At 46.7% G+C, this 25025-nt stretch overlaps 1 long non-coding RNA gene across 2 annotated transcripts in view; it reads left to right on the plus strand.

Moving 5' to 3' along the window:
• The window catches only part of LOC118143731 (uncharacterized), a 44586-nt gene that overhangs the window by 14298 nt on the left and 5263 nt on the right, over positions 1-25025 (plus strand). Inside the window, exons 3-4 of one of the 2 annotated variants that reach the window (XR_013524125.1) lie at positions 1-21894; positions 24191-25025. The exon at positions 24191-25025 is cut by the window's right edge and continues 5263 nt beyond it. This is a non-coding gene — a long non-coding RNA (uncharacterized LOC118143731). The other variant, XR_008473423.2, reaches the window with a different exon arrangement.

Here is a 25025-nt window from a genome sequence, read left to right on the forward strand (position 1 = left end):
AGCCTTGCTTCGTCACCAGGTGCCAGGCTGGAGTACAGCCACGCAATCTTGGCTCATTGCAACCTCTGCCTCCCAGGTTCAAGCAATTCTCCTGCCTCAGCCTCCAAGGTAACTGGGATTACTGGCACCCGCCACCATGGCTAGCTAATTTTTGTATTTTTAGTAGAGATGGGGTTTCACCATGTAGGTCAGGGTGGTCTTGATTTCTGGACCTCGTGATCCACCTGCCTCAGCCTCCCAAAGTGCTGGGATTACAGTCCACTTTCATTATTAAATCTGATGAACTGTGAACTATTCCTGTACCTGTATGTGGTTCAAACCTTACTGCAAGAATCCGTAACTGTGTGTTACCGTCCCATACTCAGTCTATGTTCACTTTTTGCTCATTGCACCCTGGGGTTGACTGATCACTCCATTTTTGTCTTGATTCTGTGTCTGGCATTGTGACTTTGGACATATTCCCTGGGCCTCATTCTTTTTCTGTTACTTTCTAAATGGCAGTAATAATATTTGTGTTTACTGTGTTGGAGGAATTTCATAAGAATCTGAAAAAACAGATTTGGAATCCCTTTGACAGACTGAAAGTACTATTCTAACTTCAGGCATTATTTTTATTTGAAGATGAGATTTCTCAGAGATAAAGAAAGTGGAACTTCTCACATTAGCTATCACTGCAATGGAGATGATATGTGTTTAAGAGATGCCTGTGTGCTGGGGGACTCAGGTAGCCCACACATTGCCTCACAGGACATGATCCCCCATGCTAGAAGGGCACAAAAATGGAAGCCAAGGAGAAAACCACAGCTTTGTGGGTGATGGCTCACAGCACGGCCTGGTAACTGTTAACCCATGAACAAACCAGCTGACGGTGGCAATGGAGCACCTCAGCATGCTTGTTCAGGTCCATCCTTCTAGAGCTTCTCCAGTTTTGCTTCCATCAACAGAAAGCCTCCAACCACACCAGCCCACAATAGTCTCCCCAGTTTGAACCCAAGTTCTTCACTTTAACTCAGAAATGTGACATTTACCATAAAAGCTTACCTTATGAAAGCTGGCATACCTCAAATCCTGCATTTTGTTTAGGGTGTCATATCTCTGCAGGTAAACTATCAGCCTGCAAAGGGCAAGAGTTAATTCCATACGCACTTTCTATGTCTCAGAAAGTCTCCATGCTGATCTGAGTATGTGCTAGCTACAGCTCGTAATTATTGCTCAGTAAGTGAGAAACCCTTCTTTTCATTTTTGAATAGTGAGCGAAAAATTTGAGAGGAACTCCAATCTTATAAATAATTTTGATTAGTATTATCCTTAAAAGAAAAACCTAAAACACATCTTGGATGACAAAATATGGCATAAGGCACCTGGCTTCTCTGATTGCTGTTCTTCTGGGAAATATTTGGCAATCTTTACTTCCTTGAAGAATTTGACCTCAGTTTAAAAACCAAAGGCGTTAAGGATGGGGGTGGAAGCCTCCATGGAACCCTTCCACTGGCGTAGTTTTGGAGGAGGAACAGCTCTGCCAGGTAGAAATGCAGGATTCAGGACAAGACCAAGGTCTTTTAATGATTGGCTTAAAACCAACACATGGAAAACCAACACAACCCCCAAGCCGCGGCCACATCTCCTTGCTCACAACACCTCTTCCCGACCTAAGCCATGGCCACATCTCCTTGCTCACAACACCTCTTCCCGACCTAAGCCATGGCCACATCTCCTTGCTCACCACACCTCTTCGTGACCTAAGCCACGGCCACATCTCCTTGCTCACAACACGTCTTCCCGGCCTAAGCCACGGCCACATCTCCTTGCTCACAACACCTTTTTGTGACCTAAGCCGCGGCCACATCTCCTTGCTCACAACACGTCTTCTCGACCTAAGCCGCGGCCACATCTCCTTGCTCACACCTCTTCCCAACCTAAGCCGCGGCCACATCTCCTTGCTCACCACACCTCTTCCCGACCTAAGCTGTGGCCACATCTCCTTGCTCACAACACCTCTTCCCGACCTAAGCCGCGGCCACATCTCCTTGCTCACAACACCTCTTCGTGACCTAAGCCGCGGCCACATCTCCTTGCTCACCACACCTCTTCCTGACCTAAGCTGTGGCCACATCTCCTTGCTTACAACACCTCTTCGTGACCTAAGCCATGGCCACATCTCCTTGCTCACAACACGTCTTCCCGACCTAAGCCGCGGCCACATCTCCTTGCTCACAACACCTCTTCCCAACGTTTTATCCTGCGTCTCTTGCCATCTGCCATCGTTAACACTTACTGAGCTCTGAGTGGAGAAGACAGCTGCACATTTGCACGTGGTGACTGAGTACCTGGGATGGGTCTGAGAATTGTCCATAGCTTTTTCTGACTGACCAGCAATCTCAAGGCTCGACTTCCTCAAATGGGAAAAGGGGGTGAAAGTAGTGCTCCTCTTGTAGCTTGTTGAGATCATTAAATGGGATGATGTGGGTGAAATGATTAGTATAGTGCCTGGCACATAGCAGGTGCCCAGCAAACATTAGTATTTTCATCAGTTGAAAATGAAAAGAAGGGTGTTTCTCTCTTACCGAGTATATATGTTGTGGCATTGGATTGCAGCCTGAAAGGGGGTATGTCAAGCATGGCTCAGCTAATTATAAAGTAGAGGGGAGCCAACTCCACTCAGGGAAGCGGACAGTTCCAGGAGGATGAGAAGGAAGGTGGAGACCAGAGTTTCAGTCCTGGGACCACCAGTTCCTGGGGTGAGGAGTGAGGAAGGAGAACGCTGGTTCCTCTTTTCCTCACTCTCAATGTGAAGGAGCAGATCTGATGACTGGTTCCCAAATGTCTGCTTTGCAACATGAAGCCTGTACGATGCGCCATGGAAAAAGAGCCTCGTGGTCAGACAGACTTGGGAAACGCTGAACCTTTTCTCTTCCTCTTGGAGAATCCCAATGTCTTTAAATGTCCTGACACAGAGAAACCTGTGTAATTTGGTGAAGCTCAGAATTTTTCAAAATTCTTTGCCCATGGAAGCCCTGACCTCTCTGCCTATTGTGTATGGTATTCTTTGACATTTACGGAGTCTAATGTCTCGTGATGCTTTCTTTCAAAATGGTTGGCCCGGAGGGTCTGTAAATTCCCTTTAAGAAGCCTATTTTTGGGCATAATTCAAGGTTAACGACTCCTGCTTATCTCCCTCATAATTCTTTCTCTGATTTTCTCATTCGCTGAGATCCTTCCCAGTGCTTATGTCTTCTCCATAACTTCAGGGTGAGCTGAATTTCTGTTTTATTTTTATTTACATTTTTTTGCAGTTCTTACGGTGTTGATAAGAAAGTTCCTAGAAAGTTAAGTTATACCATCCTTCAATCTCTTGTTTAGATTTTGCAAAAGTATATGTAATATCAGGGCTTCTAAAGCTAACTTCATGTAAAAAATAAAATTATAAAGCTATTCTGAAACATAAATGGAATTATGAATATTCTATGAAGGAGATGAAATTGGGACCACAAAATTAGCATCAGCAAACAGCCTGTGAGTTGAAAATCCACTTGTGTGGCCTGACACATGGCAATTGAGAGCAACAGTGGGTAATGAGAATATACTTTTTTGTTCTTAGAAGTCAGAATTTTGAGGGGAAAGGAGCAATGGCTCTAGTTATTAATAGCTTCCTTTATTGATAAAGGAAAGAATAATGGAGGTTATTAAAATTTCCTTTAGGTAGAAGCCCAGTTTTTAGTGTAAAGATTTAACTAGTAAACCTAGTGTAATGATCTTTAAAAACTCATAGACCACCACAGCCTATTGAAGATTAAAATTATTCTAATATTTACGAAATGCCAAGAGGGGAAGTGGCCAAGGTCATGAGCAGCCGGCTGCAGAGTCCAGTCCCAGCACACGAGCTGGGTGCCAGCCTGTTGAACCAAACACAGGGAGTGCTCCAGCCCCCGCATCTGCTGGAGCTGAGGGGTGACCAACCAGGGACCTGATTTTTTTTCTTAGTCAGTTGTAAAACTTAGAAGTATAAACTCTGCTGTTATTTTTGTGATAGAAAACTCTAGCCAGTGAGCAAAGTCCTGTCTTTCTTGTGTGACCGAGTATCTTGCAGTTTGCCTGGATCACGATTCTGGAAGCAAATTTCATTTTGTCTGTGAGTTTGCCCAAATTGAGTACGTGTAGGGTGGGCTGGCCGATGGGGACACAGTCCTCCCTTGGCCACTAAGGAGATGAACGAGAGAAACCCTGAAGCCTCAGTTTGCCTGAATGGAAGGTGTAGAGAATACCAGCTCTGGGGCTCCGTCCACACGGTGGACACACACAGCTCGCGGCTCGAGGTTTGGCAGACACACTTGGTAAATGCTAACGATCATGATGACGATGAACTCGGATATGAAGAAAAACAAAAATGCAATAGGCACTTTGCCGAGAAGCACCTTACCTCTTTCTAATAAAAACGGAGGCCCCCCAGATTATATTTAATTGAAATACTTGCTTATTTCGACTCTACATTCTCTATGAGGAGAAATCAGGGGTATCCCAGCCCTACTAAAGATGAATGAAAACGAACATTGTAGGTGAGCCAAGAAACGTGAACCAAGGAGCATCTGGTAAAGAATGTTCTGTGGAACCCTCAACATGCTGTGAGTTCTGCCTTGCCCTGCTCACAAGTCTTACTATGACCTGCGGGTCTGTGGAAGGCAGACGGAGCTTGCTGGTATGGGCTGGACTGTGCCTCTCCCAGAGTCTGTGTCAGAGTCCTGCTCTCCTCAGAATGTTGCCTTATTGGGAAATAGGATGATTTCAGGTCTAATCAAGTTAAAGTGAGGTCGTGAGGGTGGGCCCTACTTCAGCAGGACCGGTGTCCTTATAAAAACATGAAACTTGAACGCAGAGACAGATGCGCATGCAGAGAGAACACCGCAGGAAGACGAAGACAGCTGGTCACGAGGACCGTGTCCCCAGCGGCCAAGGCCACCCCACACATGCTAAGTCCGGCCTCAATGGGAGCCTCACAGACAAAATGAATTTGCTTCCAGAATCATGACACAGGCAAATGGCAAGAGGCTCAGTCACCCAAGAAAGACAGGGCCTGGGAAAGCTTTTCCCAGTCCTCCCTCAGGGCCCCAGAAGGAAGCAGCCGTGGGGTCACCTTGGTCTTGGACCCACAGAGCTGCGAGACAAGGTGCTTCTGTGGTTGAAGCCACGGAGCTTGTGGCCCTTGGCTGCGGCGGCGCTGGCGCTCATACACTGTTGGATTTTGGTGTCTGTCCTCAGAGGCTCCCCTGCGAGTCACTTCCCTTTCCTCCCCTATGTTTGCCGAAATCACTGTCGCCCCAGAAGTTCCCTCCTGGTGTTTCATCCTCAGGAGGTATGAGCTTTTCTTTTTCACCAGGTCCAGTTCTATTTGCTCTGCATGCCTCAGTCCAAGGCCCACCTTCCTTTTGCCCATCACAGGACGCCCCTTTCACACAGTGGTGTGATCATGGCTCACTGCAGCCTTGACCTCCTGGGCTCATGTGATCCTCCTGCCTTGGCCTCCCAAGTAGCTGGGATATTGTTTACATTTTATTAATACAATTACCACCCATTTCACATGAGGAAGTGCTTTGAAAATGAAAACCGAACTGATGCCAGGTGCCATTGTTATTTCTTAGAAATTTCTAATTACATTTTCTGCAAATGTGACTGTAGAAAAGCAGTCATTGTTACTCAGACTCTACCAGGATTTAATGCATTCTTGGGAGATTTAACGCAGTTTTCTTTAATCAATATTTTGCCTATGTTCTAATTTCCCACAATATAGTTTCTTTGTTTTTTCTTTTCTTTCTTTCTTTTTTTTGTTTTTTTTTTGAGACAGGGTCTCGCTCTGTCACCCAGTCTGGAGTGCAGTGGCGTGATGTCAGCTCACTGCAACCTCCACACCCCCAGGTTCAAGCAATTCTCCTGCCTCAGCCTCCCGAGTAGCTGGGATTACAGGCACTTGTCATTGTGTCCAGTTAATTTTTGTATTTTTAGTAGAGATGGGGTGTCACCATCTTGGCCAGGCTGGTCTTGAACTTCTGACCTCGTGATCTACCTGCCTCGGCCTCCCAAAGTGCTGGGACTACAGGCTCGAGCCGCTGTGCTGTCCTCACAATATAGTTTCTTGACCTTTATAGCATTTCTTACTCCTGCAAGGATTTTTATTTGAAAGTCTTTTCTAAAGTAATGGATTTGTTTGTGGACTCTCCTCATCTTTATTTCCAGAGATAAAAAAATACTTAAAAAAATCTGTATGGTTGTTGGTTTCTTTGCAAGTTAGTGCTGCCGAAAGGATAAAACATGTTTGATATTATGTCAAGAAGGCACGAACTTAACAACTCTAGGTACGTGGTAAATAGACATCCCCTGAGAGACCCAATAGGCTTTATTTGAGTTTCTGTCCCTATTTCATGATAAGCTGTCTTGAACGGATACAATAATTAACAACACAGACAATGCAGTTCTACTTCCTAACATCATGATTTACTGCCGTCCAGCTATGTTACAAGGGCACAGAACTACTTTTATATATAGCCCTAGGAACCGGCAGATAATAAACACTCTTGATGTATTTCTACTATTAGATTGACGTTTTTGTCTCTCACTGGGGTGGAAAAAGTGAGTTTGTCTAAAGACAGGATGGCTTAACCTTCATATCTTTGCATGTCCCCCGTTTGATAACCTGTTTGATATTGAGTAGCTTTGTGTCTGACGTGGCTTTCCGTTAGTGACATGACTTGGCGGATAATCAAAGAAAACTCTGCTATGATTTTCTTTAAGGTGAACAAATGAAGACTTTGGTTTTGAACATAAGGTCAAAAAATGTCAAGTACAGATCATTAAATTAAAAGTAACAAAATCAATAGCATCAAGAGGCTAAAAATACTTGCACTCAGTGTGGACAGTGAAGAGGCCTGCGAAGGCATCAGATGAAAACAGTTAACATAATGGAGCACATTTCAGATAATTCAAAGCACAAATGAGGTGGGGAAGGAGAAAAGAGGGGTGAATCTTGCTTTTATGGTGGAAATTTGAAAAGATAAATTTGTAGAAACATCTTTTCTTTGGGAAATTTATCAGTGCACTTTATTAATGTGAGTGGCAAACGCATTGACGGCTCTCCCCATATTGTTGGCGTTAGGATACTTAAGTGCCTCTTCCCCAAACCGCGTGTGATTTATCAGAGCTCATCTTTGCAGGCCACACCGGAGGCACCCTCATCCCCCGTCTCATCCATCAATGTTTTCTATAGATCCAGAGAGAACTGTCACACACACACATTTTGTTTTGGAAAAGTCAGCCCCTCCCGCCACTCCCCCTCCCCTGCTTCAGCACTGGGGCTTGAAGGTTAGGAGGGGCCTCTGGGTGTAGCCTCTAGTGTGACCCTACTTTCAGTATTCCTTGTCTCATCTGTAAAATGGGCATGTTATTCCACGATCGTACCTTGCAGTGGTGTATGGAATGGGCTTATGTCGTTCCCTGGCATGAACTAAGTGACGGATGGTGCTTCGTGGTGATGAGTTTGTTGTTTTGTTGTTTCTCATCTTTTTCTTTGCTGCCTAGGTCCTTCCTGCATGTTCTCCTAGTCCTTACCACATTGTCCTTCTAGGAACTTAGGTTCCATCCTCCTAGAACCCTGCTATGACATCCTCCTAGGACCCTGCTGTGACGTTCTCCTGGGTCCCTCCTGTGACATCATCCTAGGTCCCTCCTGTGACATTCTTCTAGGTCCCTGCTGTGAGGTCCTCCTAGGTCCTGCTGTGACGTCCTCCTAGGTCCTGCTGTGACGTCCTCCTAGGCTTGCTATGGTGTCCTTGTTGGTTCTTACTGTGTTTTCTTCCAAGGTCTTGAGTGCGCTGTCCCTCTGGGCCTCACTGTGGTATTTTTCTGGTCCTTACTGTGATGTTCTTCTGGTTCTTTCTGTAACATCCTTCTTGCTTTTTTCTCCAGCATTTCTGAGTTTCCTCCTCACTAAGGGTCTTCTCTCCCGAGCACTCGACACCTTTCTTACTGGTTCTTCCATTTCTCCAACTACCTAAGTGCAGCATTTCCCAAGCCGTGCTTCACAGGGGAGAGTGATCTGTGAGAGGCTAACAGGTGTTTTGGGAAAGTAACTATGCAGGTGAGATGATCACAAATATTTGTAAGAAAAATATTAGACACATTTCTGTTCTTCTGCTTATTACTCAGCAGTCTGTTTTTCAGTATGGGGCCAAAACCAAACAGGCAAACAGACAGAGAAACAGAAGCAAACGGGGCCTCAGATGCAAAAACGCCAGGAGCCAGACGAGCAGTCGCCTGTGCATTTACCAACCATCTGTCTGCTCTAAGAGCACGTGTGTGGAGCATTCGACCCCTCCTCTGATCTCCACCGGCCGCCATCATCCCTGCACAAGGACATGGAACGCTATGTAGGCAGAATAGTGGACCGAGTCCCAGCTCACTGCCTCAGTCCTCTCCTGCACGTGATGGCTGCTGCTCAGCCCCTCTGCGTAGAAACTCTGTGGCCCAGACTGGATCTGTTCTGGTTTTCTCGATGTGTCGTAACCCCAATTGCAGTGGCATTAAATGACAACCCTGCCATGCTCACGATGCTGTGAGCCCGGCGTCCAGGCGGGTGCAGCAGGGCTGGCTGGCGTCTGCCCTGTGGTTGCTGGGGTGGCTGGAGCAGTCGGGTGGGTCGGGGCGGCATCACTGGGCTCACTCGTGGAGCCTCTCTCGTGCCTCACTCATGCCTGTTGGCTCTTGGTCCCTCCTGAGTTGCAGCTTAGGGCACCGGAACATCGTAGAAGCTCCTTCACTTGCTTCTCTGGCCTCTAGGGTGGGGTGGCTGGAAGGGGTGGGGCTGCCCAGGGCCTCTGCCCCCTCCAGACAGCCAGTCCACTCGGCTGGCGGGGCTCCTCCTCACACGGTGGTCTCTGAATGGCCAAGGCGCTCACGTGGTGTCTGGCTTCCCTTAGAGCAAGGGTTTTACGAGACGGAGGTGGGCCTGGGCCCAGCCCTGGGCAGTCGCCTCTGTCTCCTCCTGTGGGGCCGGCACTCGCAGGCCCTGCCTAGACCCCAGAGGCGGGGACAGAGCACGTGCACACGTGTGCATGAGGTGCGGGTCAGAGAGTTTGTGGCTCTTTAAATATGCACAGAGACTTGTATTTTTCTCATCATCTTAGTGTGTATTTTTGATACTGTTCAGTGTCACTGGGTATTCAAAGTTAATTAAATTTTGTTAATTTACTTAACTATAGCAAGCATTTCATCTGAAGTCCACTTTTCTCGTCATTTTGACACAAGAGCTCGTTATGGCTCTGAAGTCCCTCTGGGGTGTCCATCAGGCCATTACGTTCATGAAGTAATCTGCTATTGAGGTGTGAGATGGGTGGTGTGGAGATCCACAATTTGCCTGTGTGTTCATCTGCTGACAGCCATGTGGCCATTGTGAACAGCACTGCCCTGAACACGGTGACTGCAGCCATCCCAAGCACGTGGCCCCCTGCCTGCGCCACAGGCAGAATCCTTCAGAGGTGTGCTTCTTGGCGAGCCTTCCTCACCTCCTTCACACGGCCTCCCACATAGCCTCCCACACAGCCTCCCTCGTGGGCCTCTGGTGCAGAGCTTCCTTTACATGCCTGCCTCATGTAGCCTCCTTCACATAACCTCCCTCATACAGCCTACCACACAGCCTCCCTCATGGGCCTCCAGTATACAGCCTCCCTGATGGGCCTCCAGTACACAGCCTCCCTCACAGCCTCCCACAGCAGGGATGGTGAGGAGGGGCTGAAGCTCAGTCCTGGAAGCATGAGAGGCAGTTAGAGGGGCAGGAAGCCGGAGGCTGTACAGGAGGAGAACTGTGACTTCCCATGCCTGTGCTTCACCTTGTTCTTGGTGGCTTTTGTGGGGGAAGAACAAGCTTTAATAATTATAAGAGCCCTTAGAGAGCATCAGTAGCTTGAAGGGATCAAACTGTCAGACTCGCTTTCAGGTTCTGGAACCTTACTGTCCCACACGAGTATTTGGGCAAGTTAATTTTTTCCGTTAAATTATTTAACAAAAATAATGCCCTGTGAATGGTTTCTTGGGAAAGCTAACATAATAGAAACAAAAATGTGTTAATTTTGGGAAAACATTGGGGTTCAAACTGAAATGAAATTGACATAAGAGAGGCACAGTGGAGAGACGTGGCATGGCTGGGGAGATAGCTTCTGTATTCTCTAACCTTTTCATCTAGGTTCTGCTTGTTTGAGGCGAGCATGACAACCTTTTCACGCAGTGCAGTAGGTCCTGTCTATTTCGTCTTGAGGACTGGCTGGGAATTAGTGGGCTACACATGAAAGCTCTGCTCTGCACTTGCAGGCCCTTCTAATCTTGTTAGAAGTCAAAAGTCCTCAGCTCTGAGCTATTAAAATACGTGGGACTAGGAGAGACGTGAAATGCTCCGCACTGTGGGAGGATGGAGAAGCACCTGAAGGAAGGAGCTATCCATCTGGGCCTTGCTGGGTGGGAGGCTTTGGCTGGTGAGTGCAGAGGCAGAGGAGCATTACGGGAAGGAGTACAGCAGGCGTGGGCCACGAGGATACCTGGAAGAAACCACAGTCCGGGTTGAGCAGCAGGGCCACATCCTGCGTGGCAGGAGAAGGGCCTCTCTCCCTGGGAAGAGGGATATGAAATAGGACCCAGTACAAATGGTTTGGAGCCCTGTGTGTTTATAATCACCCATGGCAGGAATCCAAGTGCGCACCCCTCAGGGGCCAGGCAGGAGGGACGGGAGGGAAAGGAGGCAGTGAATAAAAGAGACAGTTGAGAGGAACACATCTCAGGAGGGGCTGGCTAGAGAGACGAAGGTTAGGCATGTTAATTCAAAAAACACTTGTTTGTTGCTTACAGTATATAAGATATTATGTTAATTATGTTGTGGTATGAAAATAGAAGATTTGGCCTCTGCCCTTGAGAAATTTCCTGTCACATAAGTGGGGGAAGATAACTGCACAATGATAAGAGTTTATGGGGCCGAGTAAAGGCAGGATGGCGCGTGGAAGGAGTGAAGGTGGTTAAGGGGCTGGTCAGGCAGGGAAAACACTGTGTGTGGCTTTGGTCATTCCTAGCATGGCGTGGCAGAGGGAGTGCTCAGGAAGAGGATGGAGATACAGGCTGGGGGCCGATGTTTGCTCAAGACCAGAGGCGAGGTTTGAAAGCTGTCCACAAGGAAGTGTAGAAACCACAGGAGTGGACAAGTTCTTAGATCAAAAATTGACAGGGAGACAGGCTGAGGGCTGACCCTTGGGAATGTCCACAGCATGGGCAGTGGGGAGAGGGAGGAGCCAGAGACAGAGGTGAGGAATGGGCACTGGCGATGCCTGGATGCCTTGGGTGTGAGCACAGTGGTCATGATGGTTGGGGGATGGTGTGAGGGACGCCCTGGAATTGCGGCCCCTTAGGGATCAGTTGTAACCAGATCCAAGTGGTGGGTGGGTGGCAGGGAACACAACTGGTAGACTGGAAAGTTTGTTCCCAAACATTTATTAAGACTCTTCTGTCTGCAAACCCTTGTGACAGTGTTATGTGGAAGATGACAGTCATTACTCTGTGAGGGAAATCCAGCACACTGACATAAATAACCATGGCACGTGGTGTGCAGTGGCGAGTGACACAGTGAGTGCAGGTTGTTGTGGATCTTCAAAGGAGGGAAGTGCTGCTCCAAGCTGTGGAAGGTCCCAGAGCAGAGGCCGAGGGAGGGTGAGGGCTGTGGGAAGGCAGTCCTGGAACACAGGACATGGAACAGGGATGGTGTTGACAGCGTCCTGGGATTCGGATGGGTAGAGACGGGGGAACAGGATTTGAAGTCACGGGATCACAAAGGCAAATCATTTGGAGTTGAAAAGCATAGGATGTCTGTGGTGACCAAGCGAATGGATCTGTGGAAGACAAAAAGGGTAAGCAGGTGAGTGAGACAGGACCACACAGGGCCAGGATGCAGAGGCCCCCGCTTCCCAGCACAAATGTCCTTTACTAAGTAAGCAATGTGGGGTTTTCCCACGCACATACACGGGCCGCTGTGGGGTTTTCCCACACATGTGCCTAGGTGCATGTGTGCATGTGTGCATGCGCCTGCGCACACCCGCCCCATAGCTTTATTGATGTATAATTTACCTAAAATGCACCTCACTCCTTTAGAGTGTACTATTCATTGAGTTCTGATAAATGTTGAGTCCTGTAACTACCCCCACAATACCATTTCGGAATACTTCCATCACCCCCCACATTCCCTCCCGTCCCTTGGCAGGTAATTCCTGCCCCTCCTGGAGCCTCTGGCAATCACTGACCTGCTTTTCTCTCAACAGCATCACCTCTCCTGGAATTTCACGTAAAGAGAATCATACGGTATGGAGTCTCCCATGTCTGGCTTCCCTCTGGGGCTTGACGTGATGGAGTCATACACACTGCTGCATATGTTAAGAGTTTCCTGGTTTTTTGGCTGAGTAATATTTCATGGCATGGTTATACTACGTTTTGTTTACTCACCAGTTGATGGACATTTGGGTTCTTTCCAGTGTTTGGCTATTATGAATAATGCTATTATGAACATTCGCATGGAAGTTTTAATGTGGATGTATTTCTTCATTTTCCTTGGGTAGATGCCTAGAAGTGGGATTGATGGGATTGTTGGTAAGTGTATGTTTAACTTAATAAGAAATTGCCAAAAGTGTTTCCATTTTCGACATCCAGCGATAATGTATGTATATTATTTCATCAACTTAGCTAAAGGTTTGTAAATTTTACTGATCTTTCTAAGAACCATTTCTTGGCTTCATTGATTTTTAACTATTGCTTGCCTGTTGCCCATTTCATTGATTTCTACACTATCTTAACGGTCTCTTCTTTCTTACTTTGGATTTAATTCGACTATTTCCTAGCTTCTTAAATTGGCATTTAATATCATTGACTATGGACTTTCCTATTTTCTAATGTAGGTTGTTAGCAGTAAGCATACTACATTAGCTACATCTTACAAATTTTGGTATGTTGTGTTCTCATTTTAGTTTTGTTCAAGATATATTTTCCTTATGATGTCTCCTTTGACTTTTGATTATGTATAAGCATTGTGTGTATAGTTTTCACATATTTGGGGATTTACCAGAATACTTTTTCTGTTTTAATTTAAAATTTTATTCTGCTGTGGTCAGAGAACATACTCTTGGTGATTTCAGTCTCTTTAAATGTATAGAGACTTGCTTTATCCCAGGATATGGTCTATCCTGGTGAACATTCCCTGGGCGTTTGAAAAGGATGTGTTTTGCTGTTGTTGGATGGATGGAGTGCTCTCCAGATGTCAGCTGTTTGATAGTGTTGCTCAAATCTTCTGTGTTCTTGCTGGTGTTCTATCTACTTGACCTATGAATTATGGAGGGAGGAGTGGTGAAATATCTAGCTATAACTATTTGTCTATTTTTTCTTTCAATTCTGTCACTTTTGCTTCCTGTATTGGAGCTCTATTGTTAGGTGCATATATGCCTAAATTATTTATTATTTCTTCTACACTGGTCATTTTATCATTATAAAATGGGCCTCTTTGTCTCAAGTTATATTCTTTAGCTTAAAACTATTTGTGTGATATTAATATAGCCAATCTACTGCTCTCATATGTACAGTTCGCATTACTTTTCACGTTTACTGTTTTTCTATCTTTGATTTAAAATATGTCTTATGCATATAGTTAGATCTAGTCCCACAATCTCTGCCTTTTGATTGGAGTGGCTAGTAAATTTATAGTTAATGTAATTGATATATTTAGATTCATGTCTGCCATTTTGCTCTCTTGTTCTTCCTTCTTTTGTGTTAAAAATTCAAGTAAAACATTTTTATATCTCTATTGATTTATTAGCTATATTTCTTTGTGTGCTTTAAAAATTATTTTGTAGTTTCTCTGGGGATTATGTAAGTATTTTAAACTTATCAAAGTCTACTTCAAGTTGATAGTGACTTTTATTCTGGTAAAATATCAGCACTTTACACTGGTACAGCTTCACTTTCTCCTCCCTTTCTTTGTGCTATTGATACACACTCACACATGTACACACACAAACTACATATAAATATGTATGTGTAACATATTCATGCATGATGTATACATGTATAAAATCTATGTATACAATTAGAATTAAAAAATATATATTACACATATGTATATACATACATGTATATGCACACACATGCACACACACATTTCTATATGTAAAAATCCAGCAACACATAGTATATTGTTTTGCTTTAAACATTCTTTAAAAGAAATTAAGAGGTAAACAGAAAGCATATATTCTTGTATATTTATGCAAATTATAATTATATTTACCATTTCTGGTGTGTTTTATTTTTTCCTATGGATCTGAGTTACTCTCTGGTGTCATTTTCCTTTAGCCCACAGGAATTCTTTTACCATTTCTTGTAGCGAAGTTCTAATAGCAACAAACTCTGTCTTTTTTTTGTTTTGTTTATTTATTTATTTATTCATTTATTTATGGAGTTTTGCTCTGTCACCCAGGCTGGAGTATAGCGGTATGATCTCAGATCACTGCAACCTCTGCCTCTTGGGTTCAAGCAATTCTCCTGCCTCAGCCTCCTGAGTAGCTGGGATTACAGGTGTATATCACTGTGCCTGGTTAATTTTTAGATTTTTTAGTAGAGATGGGGTTGTGCTATGTTGGCCAGGCTGGTCTCAAACTCCTGACCTCAAGTGATCCTCCTGCATCAGCCTTCCAAGGTGTTGGGAGGGATTACAGGTATTAGCCACCACACCTGGCCTCTATCTGTTTTTTTAATATCTAGAAAAGTTTTAATTTCATTACCATGTTCAAATGATACTTTAACTGAATATAGAATTCTTGGTTGATAGTTTTATTATTTTTACGCTTGAATATGTTATGTCTTCTGGCCACCATTGTTTCTGGTGAGACATTAACTCTAAATTGTCTTTGTTTCTCTATATGTGATACGTCATTTTTTTTCTTGCTGCTTTTGCAATTTTTCTCTTTATATTTGACTTTGAGCAGTTTGACTATAATGTGTCCAGTTGTGGCTTTCTTATTGTTCATCCTACCTGGGGTTGGTGAGTTTCTCGGATCTCTAAGTTAGTGTTCTTCACAAAATCTGGGAAATTTTTGTACACTATTTCTTCAAATAATTTTTTCCCTTCTCTCCTCTACTTCTGGGGCTCCAGTCGCACGTATGTTGGTATATATAACGTTGATCCACAGGCTGTGAGGCTGTATTCATTTTTCTTTGTCTTTCTTCTCTCTGTTCTTTGGATTGAATATTTTCTACTGATCTTTAAGTTCATTGATTTTTTTCCTTCTGCTACCTCATGGCAGCTGCTGAACCCATCTGGTGAAATATTCATTTCAGTTATTTTGCTTTCCAGCTCTAGAATTTCCGTTTGGTTCTATTATATAGTTTCTAATGTTTTGTTCTGTTTTCAATCTGTTCACTCATGTTTAGCACATTTTACTTTAACCCTTTGGATGTATTTTCTTTTGAATCTTTGGGCATCTTTGTAATAGCTTTTTATAAACATCTTTGCCTCCTTAGTTCAACTTCTGGCCCTTCTTGGACTCACTTTATATTGATTGGTCTTTGCTTTTCTTCCCTGAGTATGGTTTATGCTTTTATTTTCTTATTGCTTGTCTTATAATTTGTGTTTGAAAACTGGACATTTTAAGTACTACACTGAAATGGCTATGAATTCTGGTTTGTTCCTCTGAGGGTATAGATAATTAGCTTTCCTGGACTCAAAATGCAAAGTGTCTCCACCATGTGTGCAGCGATTCACATCTCTGTTTTGTTTTTCTTTTCATTTTCTTTTTGGCCTGGTTCCTTAGTGGTCTCCTGGTGCCTATATAGGTTAGCAGTCAGCCAGTGATTTGAGTGGAGGTCATGCTCTTCCATTCCAGCCGGGAAGGCTTCTGGTCTGCCATGTGGGCTGTGTGTGGACTGCAGGGCATATTCAGAGGCACAACAACTTCACAAGTGTCCCATGGGTGTAATTTTGACAGCCCTTTCCAGCCTCTCACATGGGTAGTTTGGCAGCAGTGACCTGTAAGGAGCACCTCAGCTCCTTCATGGCTTGTTTCTCCTTACAGCTCTAGCTACTTTGCCACCTGCCCTGAACCAAGTCCATGGCTCCTGAACTAGACTCTGTGGCTTCTGACCATAAAGCTGCACACCCTCCGCACCTGACCTGGGGAGAGGTAGTGTAGGAGCACCCCAGGAGGGAGGGCTGCAGGCTCACTGGTCTTACCCGGAGCAGGCTGGCTTTCTGTAAGTAAACAGTTCTCAAGTTGTTATGCCTTTGGTTGTTTTCCAGTACCCCAAAATGGATGTTTTAAATATATTTTTTTCCATTTAGTACATGTTTTCTGTGGAGGGAAATTCTCAGACCACCACAGTGGAACTAGGTTGCTTTAGAAGTTGCCTGAATGGTGCATCAGGGTGAGGAACTGGGTGAATGTGTGAAATGGGTGAGCCATAGTGAGAGGCAGAGGAAGGGGCCACGCAGGAGCAGTTGAGGCATGCTGGAGAAGGTGGCCAGGTGCAGGCACTGAGAACAGAGTGGGAGGAACAGACAGCATGGTGCGACTTAACACGGGCAAGTTGCTGGAACTCACGAAACTCCAAACCAGGTTGTTGGAAGTTAAAAAGGCAGAGATGAGAGGGCAATAACAATAGCTGGAAGGGAAGACAGGGCAGCTGACGTGTCACTGAAGATGAGAGTGAGCTGTGCAACCTGGTAGGCAGAGAGGGAAGTTCAACGGAGAGGTGCAAGACAAAGAATATAGAAAGCGATGTGTGGGACACAGTCTTTTTTTTTTTTTTTGAGACGGAGTTTCGCTCTTGTTACCCAGGCTGGAGTGCAATGGCGCGATCTCGGCTCACCGCAACCTCCGCCCCCTGGGTTCAGGCAATTCTCCTGCCTCAGCCTCCTGAGTAGCTGGGATTACAGGCACGCGCCACCGTGCCCAGCTAATCTTTTGTAATTTTTAGTAGAGACGGGGTTTCACCATGTTGACCAGGATGGTCTCGATATGTTGACCTCGTGATCCACTCACCTTGGCCTCCCAAAGTGGGGACACAGTCTTGAAGTTGTGCTCACTTCATCTGGATATTACATCTGGGACACAGTAGCCTTTGCTCTGGCTTAGGTGGTGACAAGCTGAGGAGAGTACCTTTCAAATGCTGCCCCAGGAGGCACACCTTGCCTCTTTGGTTGAGGGAGCTGGCACCATCACTGCCTCAATAAATGGGCAGTGGACACTTCCCCTTCCAATGAATGCTCACTTTTCTTTCTCAAGAAGGAAGAAAGAATATTTTTCTTTCTAAGACTATGGATGTAATTGTGGAGACAGTGGAAAAACGAAGAATGTGAGTGGCCAATTGGAGTATTTGATTTGGATCAGTAAATGTTTATGTCATCTTAAGGAAGTAGAAAAATGACCTATCATGTAGTTGACATTGGTGAGGACATGTGAGTTTACCATCAGGTATGTGTGTGTAAGCTCATGAGTGAGTGTGGGGAGTGAGGAGTGTTTCACTGGAAATTGTGGGACCTGGATTTTAAGTAGTTTCTCATCTCAGCCCAGCAGTTTTTTCATTTTCCCCAGATAAATTGGATATGATGATATCTACAGACCTGCACAGATACGTACTTAATAATGATTCTTGTTGTCTGGTTGGGAATATGTATTTCAGCATGTTTCTAGATCTTGTGTTAGTTGTTCTTTGGCGTATGAGCAAAGGAAAGGCTGCCTCGTAAGAGATTGGTGATATTGTTGCATAATAAGACTTTTTTTTTTTTTTTTACATTTGTGATCAAAGCTTGAGATTTAGTTAAAATCCTTTTGGCAATGAGAGTGTTTGGCTCTGTGTCTCACCCAAATCTCACCTTGAATTGTAATAATCCCTCTGTGTCAACAGCGGGACCAGGTAGAGGTGATTGAATCATGGGGGTGGTTTCTGCCATGCTGCTCTCGTGATAGCAAGTGAGTTACCATGAGATCTGTTGGTTTTATAAGGGTTTCCCTCTTCATTTGGCTTTCATTTCTCTCTTGCCTGCTGCCATGTAAGAAGTGCCTTTGCCCCTCCCTCTCCTGCCATGATTGTGAGGCCTGCCAGGCCATGTGGAACTGTGGGTTCATTAAACCTCTTTTTTCTTTATAAATTACCCAGTCTCAGGTATGTCTTTATTAGCAGCATGAAAACAGATTACTACAGATGATATTCAACGTGGCTTCTTCTTTTGCTGAATTCCTCCCTCTAATGAAGGGCATTATAATAATATTGGGGTGCAGTCCAACAGAGCTTACCTGTAACTGGCCACAGAGTCCTGCAGATGGGGGGATTTGCATGCTGGTACTCAAAAGGCTCACCTGCCCCAAATCATGTTCCATGCTCAGGTGCTTTGGTGCCTGGAATTCTACCCTGAGGAATACCTTACAAAGAGTCAAGGCATTCTGTTTCCTGGATTCATTTTCAGAAACTCAAGGCTTCCTTGAAATGATGGATTACACTCTTGACACTGTAATGGGGGTGAGTTTGTTTCACACTTTTTTGTCCCATGGGGCAATATCACATCATTGGTGACTCGAGTGATGCAGGCATGGAGAGGGGACATGGCAGGAAGTGGCTCCACGTGTCTCTGCAAAGATCCTGCAGCGCTGGGCCACCTGTGTCCTGTCTTTCCCCCTCTACTCTGTCTCACGTACACTCACTGGCTCACTCTTGCTGTTAGAGTCAGAGTGACCATATACAGTCAATGTTACAGTTAAGAGTGCCTTTAACTGCAAAAACCCAGAAACCCCTTCAGGCTAGTTAAGATGGGAAGGGGGTTTATTTTAAGGAGCAGAAGAACTTAAGAAAGTCAAAGACAGGGCAGGAAGGACAGCCGGGTCCCCTGGAAGCTGGAAATGGGGATGGCGCCGACAGGAGTTAAAACAACGGCTGCTGCTGTGACATGTTAGTTGCTCTCCTCTCATCTGGTAGACCGGCCTCCTGCGCTAAGGAATGACCTGCAATGGCCAGCCTGGCCCCGGTCTTTAAGCTCTCCCAGGCCTGGTGCCCACCTCTCACTGCTTGACTCCTTCTGTATCCATTGGCTCAAGCTTCTTTTTCTTTTCTTTCTTTTTGAGACCGAGTCTCACTCTGCTGCCCAGGCTGGAGTGCAGGGATGAGATCTTGGCTCACTGCAAGCTCCGCCTCCTGGGTTCAAGAGACTCTCATGCCTCAGCCTCCTCAGTAGCTGAGATTACAGGCGGGCACCAGCACTCCTGGCTAATTATTGTATTTTTAGTAGAGATGGGATGTCCCTATGTTGGCCAGGCTGGTCTTGAACTCCTGACCTCAAGTGATTCGCCCGACTCAGCCTCCCAAAGTGCTGGGATTGCAGGTGTGATCCACTGTGCCTGCCCAAATTTCTAAGAGGAATACTCTTATGGACTCAGCTCAACCTGGTTGGGGGAGAGTCCTTTGCCCCTGGTGATCCTTGAAGTTGCTGTGCTAGAGGGTGAAGGTCACAGAATCTGTTGGTTCCTACCCCAGGATCAAGCAGGGGATTCCTGCAGATGTGCAGACTCCAGAAGGGTGGGGCGACAGTGGTGGCTGCCTCTAATGCATACTAAGCATTGTTGATTATGTCATTCATTTGCACCAAAAACTTTAAAGAAAAAAATCCTTATTTCTTGCAAAACTCTTTACGATGTGGCCCCCTGGTGTTTCTCTCATCTCGCTTGCTGCATTTCTCCTTGCCCAGGGCACTGCCTCTGTCTGCCCTGCCCGGCTGCTGCCACAGGACACCTGCACTTACCATCTGCAGCCTCAGGGCTCTCCCCTCGCAGCCGTCAGCCTGTCTCACTTTACCCTGCTCAGGGCTTTGCTGAAAGACCACTTTGTCAGCGACACCTCCTGTGCACGCTGTCCCGAGTGGGACGAGAAGAAACACTGAGTCTCTCCATGGGGCTGTGTCTGGACTCTCTTATACAGTCCGACTGGGTTATGCATTTTGGGGAAGATGTCCCCCTTCTTTGGGGAAGACTGCCTAAGCTGGTCTGACAGTGAGACTAAGACCAGATAAACCTCCATTGCGGGACAGTCTGTGTTTCTCAAAATGGAGGAGGACGTGAAACCCCAGGAAGGAGTGAAGAACTGTCCCAGACCAGGGGCGGCTAAAGAGACATGTCAGTGTCATGACAGCTGGGCCAGAGAAGGACATTGATGGAAAGACATTGATGGAAGGACCTGGACGGTCTGAGTTCTGCCAGCAATGGAGCAGCATTGGGCCCTGCTTATAACAGACAGATCCTGGCGATGGATGTGAAGTCCGGGGGAAGCCGAGAGAGGGCGCTATCTTTGCAACTTTTCTTTAAATCTAAAACCATTCTGAAGTCAGCTTGTTTTTATTGTCTTCGATATTATATTTTAACCTTTTTTTATTGTACCTTAAGTTCTGGGTACATGCGCAGAACATGCAGGTTTGTTACATAGGTATACGTGTGCCAAGGTGGTTGGCTGCATCCATCACCCCATCTTCTATATTAGGTAATTCTCCTAATGCTCTGTCTCCCCTGAGCCCCCCCAACTGCCAACAGGCCTCAGTCTGTTGCTCCCCTTCCTGTGTCCATGTGTTCTCATTGTTCAACTCCCAGTTATGAGTGAGAACATACAGTGTTTGGTTTTCTGTTCTTCTGTGACTTAGCTGAGAATGATGGTTTCTGCTTCATCCATGTTCCTGCAAAGGACATGAACTCATTCTTTTTTACAGCTGCATAGTATTCCATGGTGTATATGTGCCACAGCTCATTTTAAAACAGCATGTGTCCATCACCTTGACATTGCTTTTGCATCTTCCCTGCTGAAGTGCCGAGGGAGGGGCAGCTGCCTGGTTGCCAGCATGGCCCGCCTGCCTGGGGGCTGCCTCTTCCACCTGCAAAGCCCCCTGCCTTGCATTGTATGTTCAAGTCTCTCCTTCAGCTTCTGGAGCTGATGCCCCTCCCTGATGAGGCTGCCCTGACCTTGAAACCCAGGTTGCATTCTTTGTGCCCCAGGACTCCCCAGGGACCTCCTCTCTGTGGCTGGGCACCAGCAGCAGGGGCCCTGAACCCCGCTGTGCTTCTGATGGCATGATGTCCCCAGCTCAGGAGTGACGTCCGCTCATTTCTGGACTGCTACAATGTGAGCTGCAGGACGCCATGGGTGCTTGCTGAGTGGACAAAGCCGGAGGCTCACGTCCTTCCTGCAAAGGGCCCTGCCCGGGTCCATTATGAGGTGGTTTTGGGGAGGAGAGGCTAAGACCAGCCTGGCGAGTGGGCTGGGCGTCCCAGATGTTGGAAGCCAGAAGTGAATGACGGACACGCGCTGAGACTGAAGGGTCTGGATCTGGATGAACGCTTTCAAAAGGCAGCGTGCGTGTTGTAGGGTGATGAATCATCACCGAGGCTCCAGAGAGAGTGACCCGAGGAGGAAAACGCCTGCCCGCGGACGGAGAACTTCCCGGCCCAGCAGAGCCCCGGGCCGCCCGGGCCTCCTCACTTTGGAATGCGTGACAAACATCCACAGCGCGAGGACGGGGCGAGGCCAGCTCTGCAGACCCCACAGTCACAGCCAGGCCCGGGGGGAGCGTGACCACATGGTGGTGGGTGCTGGACTTTGCAGAGCACCGCAGGCCTGCACCCGGGTGGCATGTGATGTGCGGTTTGTGGCTTCTTTCTCAGGCCTGTTCCGGGGTGTGGGAGGCCTGCCAGGAGACCACGTGAACAGGAGAGAGGAGAACATTCCTGGTGTCCAGCCGTGGGGAACAGTTTATTTTCCATAGCCCGATGAACGGAAGGCAAATTCAGACCCCGTGTGCATGAGCTGGTAAAGGTGAGCAGCCTGCTTCTCTTGATCTTGTAATGAGTTTGTAAATGCGGACACGCACACATCCACCCTGGTTGCGCTTAGAGACCAGGCCTCCAGAGGCCCCATCCCCTGGGCACAGCTACTGGGTGGTTAGCGGGATGGGGTGGGGGTGGGGGGTCTGACCCTTGCTCACCTGCAAGGCAGGCCTCAGCTGGCTTTCTATAGGCTCTACCTGAAGCTCCCTGAGAGAAGCATTTCCCCATGAGAACACTACTGCTTTATTGAAAAACAGAACACAGGACCCAGGGGCCAGGTTGCTACAAACGGAGTCCATGGTTCGAGGCCGGCAGAAGGCAAGGGGTGCTTGCTTATAGCTGGGTGCCTCTCATGGAGACAGGAGTCCCGCAGCCCCACCCAGCCTGTTCATTGTTCAGACACCCTCAGTGCCTGGCACGGAGCTGGACTCAGGAGCTGCTGGGTGGTGTGTTTGGAAGGAATGGCCTAGAACAAGCTGTGGGAGGGCCCGGATGTGTGACCTCTCCCCAGCTAGTCTTTCCTCCTCGAAGAGCAGAGTGCTGGTCATGTTGCCCACAGTGTGGCCACAAATGTTTGTTCTCCTCCCTTTCCTCTCCAGAGCTTTGGAGAGGTCAATGGTGACCTGGGAAGGGTGACACAAGGAAGGGCGGGTGCAGCAGATTTAACCAGCTCAGATGCCAGGCTGGCAAGAATTAGGGTTGCTGGGTAAAATCCCAGATGCCCAGGTCATTTGAGTTTCTGGGAACCCTGGCTAGAATGGGGTTCTCATGGACTTGGGAGGCCTGCAGGCAGCAGCTGGTCCCACGTGGAAAGGTGTGTTTTTCACAGCCGCAGACCCGAACCCTCGCCTCCAGTGGCCTTCCTACAGACACTTGTTGCTGGACACTAGTTACGAGAGTTTTGGGAGCAGGGGACCCATCAGTGCAGCACCGTCTTCATGCTGCCAGACGCGCACAGGGGCGCAGGTGGGGAGGAGGAGACTGGGGGCTTCAGACCTCAGGTCCCACCTTTCCTGGCATTCTCCTTCCAGCTCAGGCATGAGTTACTCCTGTGGCTGTGCTCAGAGGGTCTGAAGTTCTGTGTTCTGACCTAGACCCTGTTGAGACCCTGGAGAGAGAGAGCAAGGACTCAGGATTTGAACCCCTGCGTAGAATCCCTACATTGCTACTGTGGAAAGGAGGCATAGACATCACTGTTATGTTGCCTTGTGCTGCAGGTGGGCAACTGAGGCCAAGAAGGTTCAACAAGGTACTCAAGGGCGAGCCTCACGCTTCTCCTGCCCAATTGTCCCCATGCCCAGGGACAGATGAAAGGATTGGTATGATTGAAACATAGCCAGGGGCTGGCTTTGCTCAGGTTTTGAAGCTGGCATTTGTAAATGTACTTGTAGGAAAAAAATGATTGCTTCAAAAAGGCATGAAACAGAGGGAGCAATGACGGAGATGGTGCTGGCAGCAGTGTTGATGTTTGAGAAAAGGACTTAGCTTTTACTCTGATACAGAATGTTGGTATCACCTTGAAAGATACAGGGCAAATGAAATCAGCCAATTGGGCGTCATGAGGTTAATCAAATATGAAGAAGCGAATTAGATGCGGGCATCTCACATCCCCAGAGTGACCGCTGCGTGGACGGCCTGTGGGACTCAGAATCCCGGGGTCGCAGGGGCCTGAAGGGCAGAGCATTTGGCCCAGCTCTGCGCCCACCCTAGAGGCCGCTCTGGTCGGTCTTTGCCCGAGCTCATCACTAAAGGGAAATCCATCCCTTGCTTTCTCTCTCTCTTTTTTTGATAGTTAAAGTATTTTAAATCAAAAAGAATTAAAAAATGCTGATGAGGATGTGAAGAAAGCAGAACCCTTGTCACTGACAGTAGAAATGTAAATTAGTATTGCCACTGTTAAAAAATAATAGGGAGGTTTCTCAGAAACCTAAAAATAGAGTTATGCTATGATCCAGCAGTTCCACTGCGGAACGTATAGCCAATGGGAAGGGAATTAATGTATCAAAGTTTCCTCTTCTTTGGGTGGATACCCAGTCGTGGGACTGCTGGGTCAAATGCATCCCTTGTTTCCTAAAGTGGGTAATTTTTGTTCCCAGAAGCTAGTAGAAGTTTTGCTTAATTCCATTCATGTGCAACTTACCCGTTACTGGCAAGCCAGGAGACTCACACACCTCAGGGAGAAAAGTGTCCTCACCCGACGCCTTCTCCATTCTCATTTAGTTTGAGATGACATATTCTCCTAGTTCCTTTTCCTTGAGAGCAAAGCATTTATTTCGTATCTGCAGGAAGCAGAACTGGCACCTCCTTGAGGAACTCCTTAAGACTTTACCTGGAACATCCGTCACTCCTTAAGACTTTACCTGGAACACCCGTCTATTGAGTTTTTCATACAATAGTACTTTTTTCCGTATTTTGAAGCTATAGTTAATGTAGGTGTCACTCGGGCCTGTCTGCTGTGCTGTACAACCTGTGGTGACTAAGATGGCATTTGGCTGAAGGAAAACACCAGATTCACAATGAAGACTGTATTATTCTGGATATGTTAGTTTTACTTGTTTTAAGAAAAAAAATTATTTTATCCAGCATGGTGCTGTTTACATATTCCTTTCCTTGATAAATAACGAAGGTATTGAGAACACCGTTTCTTCAAACTCTTTGATCCCTGTGGCTTAGGAAGGTTGGAGACCTGCAGGCTCTGAACCAAAGACACAGATCTGGCCAGAAAGTCCAGTTTTATTGAACTCAGCAAATTTGATTTGACTCAGGCCAGGTCATTCTTTATTATTATTATTTTTTATTTGAGAAGGAGTCTTGCTCTGTTGCCCAGGCTGGAGTACAGTGGCCCGATCTCGGCTCACTGCAACCTCCGCTTTCCGGGTTCAAGCAATTCTTCTGCCTTAGCCTCCTGAGTAGCTGGGATTAAAGGTGCCTGCCACCAAGCCCAGGCTGGGTCACTCTTTATGGAGCAGACGGACAGGTGAATGGGATGTTGGCCTGAGCCTTGATAAACTGGTAACAGGGAGGGTTAAGAGGGAACATGAGACGGGGCCAGAAAGAACAGAAGAGCAAAGCCCATTCCATGGGAGAGAGGAGAGTCACGGACACAGGAGAGGTGAGAAA

The sequence above is a fragment of the Callithrix jacchus genome, chromosome 11, assembly GCF_049354715.1.
Source record: "Callithrix jacchus isolate 240 chromosome 11, calJac240_pri, whole genome shotgun sequence".
Lineage (NCBI taxonomy): Eukaryota > Metazoa > Chordata > Mammalia > Primates > Cebidae > Callithrix > Callithrix jacchus.